Here is a 10,115-nt window from a genome sequence, read left to right on the forward strand (position 1 = left end):
AAACCTTTAACCTATTAACTTTTAACTTGATTTGAACATTACATTAAACTTATGCTTGAACTATACCTTAACTGTTTCACTTAACCTAACAGGAAACTTGAGCCTTAATACATAACCCCCTTCTCCACTCCAAATGCTTAATCTCTCCAAGACATAATACTAGTAATTCTTAACCTCAAAATTAAACTGCCCTAACCTCACACAGCTCCTAAAACACATATATAAGATCATAACAAAAATTAAATAAATGTATGAAGATAAAGGTTAACAAATTCAGAACCCTGGACAATGCAATATTTGTGAATGTTACTAGGCTCGCAATTTCTTTAAAATCACCCTATGTGGCAGTTAATTGCTTCTTTATCTATACTGTTTTTTTTTTTTTCTATATACAAAAATAGACATTTAGTGAATTTAAAGTTTGATACTAAAATGGTACTGTTTCTTTAAAAATGTATGTATTAGATGAATTTTGGATCTTTTAATACGTATTAATCATGACCAATACTGTTCATATTGTGTCAGTTCATAAATGATAAAATGTCACCTTTTGTAATTAACATAGCAGGGTTAATTTTTCTACTTATTTTACCTCTAGAAGAATTAGGAAGTGTGTTAACAACTTAATGTCACTATGTGCATTAGCCATAGTTGAGTTTACTGTAATATAGATTCTGGGTTATGTCTTAGGGGAAGTGACCTATTCTTAATTGGCTTGCTCTCCATTGCTATGTAAGGCACTTTCATTTTCTAGATGTGGAATGGATTCTTCACAAGTGGAAAAACCAGATGGAGGGAGGAATAGAGATAGCAGGAGACATTAAGCCTGAAAGGTTTTATTAGCAGGATACTGCTTTTAAACTTTGAGGTGCTTTTTGGGATTCATATTGTCTCTATTACTTAAGTGATGTATCCACACGAAGTGGCAATAAATCTCAATGGGGTGTTCCGCCTTAATTAAAAATGATTTTTGCATCCTGTGGTGTTTTCTCTCCAGCTGAGCCCTCCGTCGAAGAAGATTGTGTTTGTGTGTATATGTGACATAGATAGATTTGTACATCACAGGGACTTTGATAAACTACTTGTTCAGACTGCTGACCAGAGACAACTTTTGCTACACTTTATAACAATGCTATCATTACACTTGCCAGTAAAATAATAAAGTACAGCATAGAAAAAAAATTCATGAAGAGATTATTTTAGATGTTTGACTATTGCCTACTGTGTAAAACAGACTGGAAATGGCAAATTAGACAGTATATTCATTTACAAATGTTAATGTCTCCAGTTTTAAAAATTAATTTAAACTAGTACTGAAGAAGACAAAGAGTAAATTGAAATTATATATAATGAGACAAAAGGGACATTTAACTCTAAATACTTTTTTAAAGCCCCATTCTCACTCTTTTTTTCCTTTATATTGAAAAGCTACACTGAAAATAAATGTACTCTTTTCTAAAATGTCTTTCAGCTCCCCCCTTTCAGTGTTCTATGCTGGCATCAATCAGTAATGGCCACATGCCTCATCATAAATGTAAATACCCAGACTTGTAGTGCAGTGGAAGAGATAGTGTGTATGTAAATCCTAAATTATGGCTTTGGCCAGCATATTCGGGGGTTTTATTTAAGGCTAAGACTAAGATTAAAGTTACATTATTTTTTTACCTAAATTTTGAAGGTAGAACTGGGTTTATTGGTGTGAAGTTTAATTTGTAATTTCTTGTAGTTTTTCAAAAAAATGTACATATTACACTTTTGTGTCTATAGATAAGTTGCTAGATTGTTCTGCCCTTTTAATTTTTGTGTGAGCTGTAAGTTGTTAGCCAGTTAAATTCTAAGCACAGGTGATCACAGGTTGATCAGATGGTTATGAGGTTGGCCCTAGTAAACATGTTTATGTCTAAACTAATAATAGAGAGGAGCACAACCTTGCCCTTTTTGGACCTTCGCAGCTGGAGATTAAATTATCCCGAAAAACGGCCATATTCATGCAGATGCTTTAATTCCTAATTTGTAATTCTTGGCCTATACCAATCAATCAGAATTCAGTTTAATAAGGTAAGGGATCATTGCAAAAGAGATCAATGTTTCTTGTCACTACACGTAAATATTAGCACTGATTATCAGAAAACCTCTATAAAATAAAGAGGACCATCTTTTCAGCTGTTTTTATCAAAGTTTTACCTCAAGATTAGACAGTAAATAATAACTGCTGGTTCTCAGAGACATGATATTGTTATTAATGTAATTTCTATTTATTCAAAATATTGAGTTGCTATGTATTTTATATGTCCTTTTTGGAAGGAAGGTTTGTTATCACCAGAGGTAGTACATTTTGATGTATCATCGTGTCAAATTAGGATATAGAGGTGTTGACTTTTTTTGTTCTTTTGAGTGCTTGGGGCTTACAAAAGCCACCCAACTGGAATGAGCATATGTCAATATATATTTAGATATGCTATAAAGAGTCATTTTCAAACAAAATAACTAATAATTGGCTGTGATGTTGCTGAAAATACCATTCAATACCATACGTGGCTAACAGTTTGTTACATGCATACTTTTCTTTTGTTTATTGTTTCCTTTCCTTTTGTTTTTCCTAGAGAACACTTTGTTCTTTCTCTCATTATTATTTTTTTTATAGGCTTAATGTTTTTAATGTCTTTGAAACTTTTCTCGCTTTTTCTAAGCTGGCACAGAATTTCCCATCCTTAACTGTAAGTCTGACATGTTTATACTTTAACGTGTCACTACTAGAGATCTGCTTTCATCTAAAATATAACATCAATAGTACATTAATGAATACATAATAGAAAAAATACAAATTCTCTTCCATTGTAATTTATTCTGTTTTACAATTCACTTCTGGAGTGTGCAATAATCTAATAATGAGTTATAAAATAACTAAATGATTTGGGGCCTTGAATATTATTCAATATACACTTCAACGATTTTGAAATAAAAATGACTTAAACAAAATAAGAGAACATGATAAAATGTAGCCAATTCTGTTGAATATTTTCATAACAATATATCTTTTTGAGATTCTACATTCTGCAAATAAATAAATAAGTAAAATAAAAATGTGGATAGCTTTTTTTCTCCAACATAAGGCAAAAATGAATAACAGCAAGAGTTTAAAGAAATATTTGGGTGATTTTTTATTATTTATATTTATAGAACAAGCAATCCAATGGTTTTGTGGATGTTTTTTTAAATATACTTAGGACAAAAATGCATTTTTTCAATGCATGTTTTTAGCCAAATGAATAAAAGATATTGCATACCTATTACTGATATTTGTGTCAGCAGGGGGATTTGTAGTCACCTTTTTAAATGCTGGTGTCTCCTTTTTAAATATATTGCAAGGAGCCTGTTTACCAAAATCAGTGGCTCAAGTTTAAATGTTCGAAAATGCCACAAAGTGACAAACAAACTTATTTCTCCCTTTTCTTTTCTTTTTGCTGTGCCTCTTATTTAGGAAGCACAAAATGATCTGGAAATACTTTGTCATATATATATAATTAAAAACTTAAAATCATGCAATGGTTTCCTCAAACAAGCAGTTTTCTCTCTATTTATCCTTTTATATCAGTCAACATGAATTCATACAAAAAAAGTACACTTACCGAGCCTGTGTCCATGTTTTTTCCTCTTGTGCTTATTGTATTTATGTCTAATGCCAGCATTATTGTGCTACAAGTAAACAAGCTCTGTTTTTGGAAATGGCACCAATTTTTTTGATAAGCATCTCTTCTCCTCTACAAAGTACACTTTGTTATTTAAAACAATCAGAGACACATTGGTCCTCCTAGGTGGGATATATACACGTTTTCTGTGTAGTGATATTCCTGAGGAAGTCCTGGCTGGCAGCAATTCACATGTATAAAGGCAATGTGGGCTCTAATCCTTCACATCCAGAGTCACTTTGATAGATCTACTTCTATATTTTTTAAAGACAACCCAAATGTCCTTAGGCCTGCTTTTAAATACATATGGATGTCTATCCCTGTATGTTTCTAATGCTTAAAATTCCAGTATATTATAATGTTGAGTTACAACAAATCTTTGCTTGAGCCTCCTTCAGAAATGTACAGAAACAACGGCCAAGTCCTCTACTCACCTTCAGCAATAAATATTGTGGGTGAACAAAGCCTTCCTGACTTTATTTTGTAAAAACAAAGTTAGCTATAAGTAGTTTTCTTGTTTTTTTTCTAGTTTTCCTCTAGATCAAAGTCGATCATATCAGCGGAGGATCTCTTGTAAAGAATACATACATTTAGCAAGTAGGCTTTATATTTACCTTTACCAGTGGCCGTTTGTTGATATGTAAAGTCTATGGTGCTGGCCAAGTGTTGCATTATATATTTCATTCTTTAGGATGCATAGAATATATATGCTCCTCTACTGCATGCTGTAGTTTTCCCTTGAGGGCAGCAAAAAGGTGTTATTTTAATAAATGGGCTGCCAGAAACGTAAGAATAAAAACTCTTTTAATAAAGGTATGCCTTTTTTTGCTATGTTCACTTTAGGATAGAAAAAGCAAAGAGAAAGACACTCGTGTAAACATTTGCCACAAGATCCAATAATTGAAAGCAATGTCATTGGATCTACCCTTTTTTATCTCTTCCAGCCACACAAAAATTCATTTTTCCATTTGGAAGCAGTATGAAACTCATTACTATTCAGCTATGGATGTCCTCAACTTAATGAGAATGTCACTATCAGTCAGAATGATCATATTGCATTAAACTTCAATGCATTGTCTACAGAGGTCTTTATGTTCCATGGTTTGTTTTCATTTGCATGCATGATATTTCTTTTAAAATGGCCACTGCCAATAATGGTTAAATAACAAACTAAAGGTACCATTTGCATTAAATGCCTCTGGAGGTCCTTAAGACAATACGGGTGCAATACAAGCCATACAAAAAGCTATTTATTTTTTGTAATTATTTCTTGAGGCTCTTACCCAAATATGTTGTTTGTTGTTAAACACTATTCCTGACAGCAAAATTTGTGAGTCAAATAAAGGCAGTTTAATAAAGAAGGAGTACAAAATGATGATCCATCTGAGGTACATAGAACACAGCAGATGCTTTGCTCAGTGCACTGTGGAAGTGAGATCAATTAAAGAAAGAAATTCATCAAGACTAATAAAAAAAACTATTTCTGCTGGCTGCTTTGTTTTATCTCGTTCCTCTTTCACATCTGTTTGCTCTTCATTTGTGCAGCAGTACAGAATATCAATGAAAATGTATTTGTTTCAGCAGAGGCAATCGTTTGAATAGAAATAATTATATTTCTAGAAACAAGCGGCACAGCTTATTTGAAGGAGAATTTGCAGGTTGAAAGAACAGCTAGCGAAGGGCATGAAGTAGGGGTGGAAATTCTGAAACTTTCCAATTCCTGTTTAGGAGCATGGCTGTGCATGTAACTAAACATTTTAGAAGATGGAAAGGAATGTACTTACATTTAGGAAAAAAATCAAGCTCTCTCAAAATGTACTGGATTCAGTTTTTAAATTCCTGTCACTGCAAAGCTATTTAAAAGACTCCTGCTAAGCAGCAACCAAGATCAGATATGCATTTCTTAAACTCCTTCACTATGTGAAAATGTGTTACTTTGAATTATAGTCATACCTCACTTAATAACAAACCAGATGGTTCTGATGTCATTTGATCAAGCTGCAATATCAGGAACCCAGGGAGGAATGCTTTTAAAAACAAATTCCATGCAATGGACAAAAATAATGTTGCTTTTGTTGTTGTTGCATTACTTAGCCAATAGTGGACATGGGGCTTGTTTTGCTAACATTTAAAAGGCTGCCAAACATGCAGTGGGAAAAAAGCTTCACTTTTATGTTATTGAATGTTTTGTGTGGTCTACTTCTCCAAAGTGGTGCCTAAAAATAAAAACTTTGGTAATGGACTTAGTATAATTTTTGTTAAGAGTAGCTTTGTAGCTATATGAAAGTTAAGTCATTACACTATCCAATCTACTAATGTTACTGTAAATCATTTATTATTCAACATTGTCTCTACCAATATATATAGATGATTAATAATACAATGGTGCAAAGGCATTACGGTAAATGTATATTTGTACTGAGCATGATGATCATGTGCTCTGGGAGGTGCACCCAGTAAAGTTTAATGGGCGAACTAAATAGAGGCTGTAGTGAACAGTATTTTATATGCTGATGTTGCTGACCACACAACACTTAGAGTAGTATGGCAGAAAATGCTTCCCAAGGGATTTTAGCCAAAGTTTCAAACTGTTCCTCATTTGGAGGGACACTTACAATTAGAACCAAATACCTTGGTAACTGTGGGCTACTCAATTATCCATCTTTTTTTGCCTGATGAATAGACTGAATATACTAGAATGAAAATGTATTATTTAAAAGTTGCCTGATGAATAGACTGAATATACTAGAATGAAGATGTATTATTTAAAAGTTCCATAATACTTTAAACTTTTTGTCCAACCTCTAAATGTTAGAATTTGATATTATGTAATTTTATTCAATCATTTTTGTTAATTGATTCTTCATGATCCATGTACAGAGAATGGGAAGAAGGTCATAGTTTACTTACATTCTTTGCACATTAAATTTTTGCCCCTTTTTATCAGAAAATTGGGTATACGTTAACCTGTCAGCTGTTTAAAAGTTCTCATGCCTCACAGATACAATGCAATTAGGAAGAAGTCAGAAAGTTCATTTGATACAAAAGCAAGAATGTATTTATTTTTACTAATTTCAAAACATGCTATGGAATCTCATCCTAACAGGCTAGCTATATTTATACATGTGACAATAAAAAATTATGTGACAGGTAACTTCCCAATTAAATTTTATATTTGTGGTTTATTAGGATAAGCATGAGGATAAGCATATATATATATATATATATATATATATATATATATATATATTAATTGTTATTTGAACATGCAGTAAAGTGCAGTATTCCAGATTCATGAGTAATCAGGGAGATAATGTAGAATCAGAATTTAGAAAAAAGGTTTTAGGATTGAATGCATTGAGATTTTAGGAATGGTTCAGATACACACATAAATAAAAAAACAAACAAATAAAGCATAAAGATGCATGAAATGAATTTTGTTAATTGTTTGCACACTAAAATGCTTTTAGTATATAAAAAAAATCAACAGCAAATTATGAAGTATAAACCTAGTCAAGTGTAGTCTACCATGAAATGTCTTCGTTATGGATTGCCGATGCTGGTCATATAGGAGCACTGAGATTCAAGAAAGAAAAAAGAAATAAACATTGTACACTTGCATAGTGTAGTAAATACTTTAATGCTGGACACAGTCAATGAAAATTAAAAGCTCTTCTTAGTAAGAATGCCAAAAAGCCATCCTTTTTTTTTTTTGCTTTAGCTCCTTTGCATCTGTATCCCCACCTTTTGGTGTGCTGTCTGGATCCTGACATAGTTACTGCCTTCTGTACAGGAGGATAAATAAAACCCAAGCACTTAACTTACTCCTAAAATAAACACATGAATTTGTCCATGTATATCAATTCCAAAGTGAAAGAATTCTCCCAGTGTTCATTGCATTACACTTTACTGTGCTTTCTCACCAGTTAACACCAGAGGGATTAGATACAAAAAGGTCTGAGTAAGTGCAGTAAGTGTGCCTGATTTATTAAGGCTTTCCAAAATTAAAAAAAGTAGACTATCATGAGAGAACTTGGATGATCAAGCAAATCTGAAATGGATCTGAACACATTTGCCAAAAAATAGGAAATTATTTTAAGAAATCCATTCCAGGTTTGCTGGATCACCCAGGTTCCCCCATGACAGTCTATCTTCTCCAGTATTGGATAGCTTTACCAAACCAGGTCCAGTATCTCTCAGGTCATCTTCAGTTAAGTATTCCACTGTCTAATTAGTAAACAAGTTACCATTGTCACCGATGTAAAAGTATATAAGTTTGCATAATGTTACTTTAAAACTTTTATTTTATAAAAGACATACAAACACATTTCAATGTGCTACAATAAAAACTATTTCATGTGTAGGACAGCACAGTGGCTCAGGGGATAGCACCCTGGCCTTTGCAGCACTAGTTCCCAGATTCAAATCCCAGCCAAGACACAGGCCCTGATTTATGAAAGCTCTCCAAGGCTAGAGAGAATACACTTTCAGAAGTGAAGCTGGGTGATCCAGCAAACCTGGGATGGATGTGGTTCAGGATTCAAAGCATTTGCTAGCTAATGATTTTTAAAAATCCATTCCATGTTTTCTGAATCACCCAGCTTCACTTCTAAAAGTGTATTCTCTCCAGCCTTGGAGAGCTTTCATAAATCAGGGCCAATATCTGCTTGGAGTTTGCAGCTTCTCCCTGTGTCTGCGTGGGTTTCCTCCCACATCCCAAAAACATGCAGAAAGGTTAATTGGCTTCCCCCTAAATTGACCTTAGACTGCATTAATGACATAGGACTATGGTAGGGACATTAGATTGTAAGCTCCTTTGAGGGAAAGTTAGTGACATGACTATGGACTTTGTACAGCGCTGCATAATATGATGGCGCTAAATAAGTTCTGTGGAATAATAATTAGACCAACATCTAAAATATTGCTTTTCCCAAATACTTGTAAACAATACATATATGTAACATGATTTGTAAATCAATATTGGAACTAAAACAGCCTTGACTAGACCTCTCTTCCAAACCCCCTTTACTCCGAAACCACTACCCCAAAACTTACCAGCCATTCCCCTCCCCCCCTTTTACCCCTCAGAAAACACACTGACACCAGCTGGACTTAAAATGGCTGGCAAGCAGCAGTTTATTAACAAATAAATAAAACCAATTTAAATAATAGGAACACTAAATAACCACAAATATACCAATAAATATGCCCCATGATCAATTAACATAAATTAACATAATTAAACATACATTTGCATACAAACTTTACATGCAATTAACATACAATTTATTTATCCATTAACATACACCTTAACATATCCAGCCTTTTTAATCAAATATACCAGTATAAAACACATATAACCCCCCCCCCCCCTTTAAATCCCAGTGCCCCATTGCACATTGTCCACCAGCCAAGGTAAAGTCCACACCAACGAAGTATAACACCTATTTTACCACACTGGCCCCTAGCCGCCCAGCAACGCCTTAAGGGCCCCCACACCATAACACCTTTATTGGGGCACCCTACTGCCGGGTTGCCCTTCCAAACTTACTTTTAGGTCTCTTACCCTCCTAAACTCCAACCGCCACAGCACACAGCCGGGATACCTCATGCCTGTGCACCCCTCCGTACAAGGATTGCTCTTTAAATTCCATCCTGCAACCCTAAGAACCACATGTCTATGCCAATGGCATTAGGTGCACCCCATCCTTTCAAAGATACCACCACGTCTCCTCTTCCAATTCCCAGTGCTGCATCACGATCCCACCATTCCGGGCCACAAATCTGCCCACCTCCTAATGGACTTTAATTCAGGCCTTATTAATTTTTTAACTGACCATGCCTCCCTCCAACTAGACCAAGCCGGCATATTTGACCAGACTATAACTAACCCCGAAATTCCAATCTTACCTGCAAAAAGTCTAGTCTCACATATCTAGTTAACTCTGGCATTGATTCGCACCCCATGTCGTTACCTCCCCCTCAAAAATTCCCCTATTACCCAAACCGAGCAAACCGAATAACCACACTCACCTTATCCGCAGCGACCAACACATCCTTCACCAAAATATCACCCACCCTCATGCTTAGCCTAGCTAACCAACTCCCTAATCCACATGGCCCCAAAAAACTCCATCACAAAAACCCCCCTAAACAATTGCGTCTCATAAACCCCCAAACAGACCTCATCCAACATCCCCACCAATCCCAACAACAACTCAAAAGACACTGGCTTCCCAGTATCCAGCTGCTTCCTACCCTTCTGATACCCCTTCACCTCCTGCCTACAAAATCCTTTGTCACATCCCTAGCCCCCCCCCAACTTAAACCAAAAGGCCATCTATGCTAATTTCCTATTAACCAATGCAATTGACACCCCCCTCGTAAATTCAAGCCCCAATCAATACAGAAGTAAATGCACTGGTT

Source organism: Pyxicephalus adspersus, chromosome 4 (assembly GCF_032062135.1).
Source record: "Pyxicephalus adspersus chromosome 4, UCB_Pads_2.0, whole genome shotgun sequence".
NCBI lineage: Eukaryota > Metazoa > Chordata > Amphibia > Anura > Pyxicephalidae > Pyxicephalus > Pyxicephalus adspersus.